This window comes from Lepidothrix coronata, unplaced genomic scaffold (genome assembly GCF_001604755.1).
Source record: "Lepidothrix coronata isolate B3197 unplaced genomic scaffold, Lepidothrix_coronata-1.0 Scaffold323, whole genome shotgun sequence".
NCBI classification, from domain to species: domain Eukaryota; kingdom Metazoa; phylum Chordata; class Aves; order Passeriformes; family Pipridae; genus Lepidothrix; species Lepidothrix coronata.
In genome coordinates, this window is record NW_016690503.1 from 441207 (window position 1) to 443034 (window position 1828).

At 57.4% G+C, this 1828-nt stretch overlaps 1 long non-coding RNA gene across 1 annotated transcript; it reads left to right on the forward strand.

Annotated features, from left to right (window-relative positions):
• Positions 1–313: 313 nt before the first annotated feature.
• Positions 314–1768, forward strand: LOC108508912. The gene is made up of 3 exons (XR_001878545.1): positions 314–552; positions 968–1003; positions 1253–1768. It is a non-coding gene; the product is annotated as an uncharacterized LOC108508912 (long non-coding RNA).
• Positions 1769–1828: the final 60 nt, after the last annotated feature.

A 1828-nucleotide genomic window follows, 5' to 3' on the forward strand; every position in this document is an offset into this window, starting at 1 on the left:
CATCTGTCCAGCTGTGCTTCCCAAACAGGCCCAGTGCTTTCCACCCACTATTTGTCAGCTTGCAAAAACAGCTCCTTGTAGGAGAGTTGACCTCCACCAGCCCTTGCTTGAGTTTCCTGTTGTGTGTGGCAATGCTTCCCACTGTTTGAGCTACATCCTGAGAATCCCACCAGATTGGAAAGTGTTCTGTGCCGCTTGGTGTTGGAGGGTTGGCGTGGGGTTCATGGTGGGGTCGCCTGACTCACTCCATCAGCTGATGTCCAGAGCTGTAACCACCACCCTCCATCGTCTGTTTTTATTAGCCCTGTGGGACCTTTGTGCTGGCTGGGAGTGGTGTGTTGACTTTTCTTGGGTGCCCATGGTTACAGTCCTGGTGCAGGGTGGTGCCAGTTTGACTGCTCAGCAGTGTCACCTCTGCCCGCCACACCCCTCCTCACCGGGGAGGGAGCTGGTATTTAACAGGTGCCCGACAGCCCAGTTAGAGCCGTGCCAAGGACGGTGATCAAGAGTGCTGCCAGCATCGCCTCCTCTGGGACCTTTTGGGCAGGTTTGGTGAGTGCAGGGCAGCGGGGAGCGCGGGGACAGCCGGAGTGGGGGCAGCCGAGGGTCAGGGTGCACTGTCCCCATGGGTGCTGCTGGACCAGACACGTGTCCCCAGTCCTTGTGGTCCATGAGGACATGAGCTGGGCACCCGGGTTTGTTATTGCCATTAATGATGGAAACCACAAGCTGGGCTTTGGGTGTGCCTGGAGGTGGGGACAGTGGCTCTGGGGGTTGGCGCTGTCCCCCAGAGGGACAGGAGGGCTGTCGTCGAGGTGTGCAGGGGGATGGCAGTCCTGGGGAAGCGAGCGCGGTCTCTGCTCCCAGGGCAGATGTGTGGGACAGAGGAGTCAGGTCCCAGCTCTGGGCCGGGCAATGACGTCCCTGTGGCAGGAGGTGATTGATGGTGCTTGTCCTTCCCTTTCAGCTCACAGACCACTGAAGATGTCTGACCACCACCACGGTGAGCGACCATGGGGCCAGACAGGGCTGTGGGTACCACACAGCCATCAGGGCTCAGAGAGGAGCTCAGGGCAATGGCCACAGGCACCTGGGGGGGATTCCCTGCATACCAGAGGGGTGTGGGATGTCATTTGTGAGGAAGAGGTAGACTGGGAGGGACCCTTTGGGTGCATGGATACACCAGCTCCCTGCACTGTCTGTCCAGGGAGAGCCTGTGTCTGCCTGCTAACAGCTCTCCTCTTCTTCCTAGGCATGCCACAACCACACCATCCAGGTTGCCCTCCTGGTCCTCCAGGACACCATGGTCCCGGCACAGGTCCCAACCATGGTGGCCCTGCTGTCTGTCCCCCACGCCCCCCTTCTCCTGGCCATGGGCATCCTCCCCATGGGCACCACCCCCCATCGGGACATCACCCTCATGGGCACCCCCATCCAGGACCACCTCACGGCCATTAGAAGCACCATAAAGAGAAGCACTCCAAGCACCATGGAGACAAGGTAAGAGTGAGGCAGTAAGAGACTCTTATAAATTTCTGCTGTGGTCCTTCAGGCCCCCTTCCCCCATACCACAGCATCCAGCCTGGACAGCTGGGACTCTCCTTTCCCACCCTGCGGTGGCTGGAGCGCGCTGCCAAAACCTCAGTGGCTTTTTTTTAGACATGGAAACTCCTGTTGTATTAATAAATAGGCAAGAACAAACCATATTAAGTGAGTAATTTGAAAAACAGTCCATGAAATTCCTTGAAGGCTTTTAAAGCATTGATATGGCTCAGGGTGCACCTTGCAGTGCATTAAATCACAGGAATTGTCCTGCTCATCTGAAGGT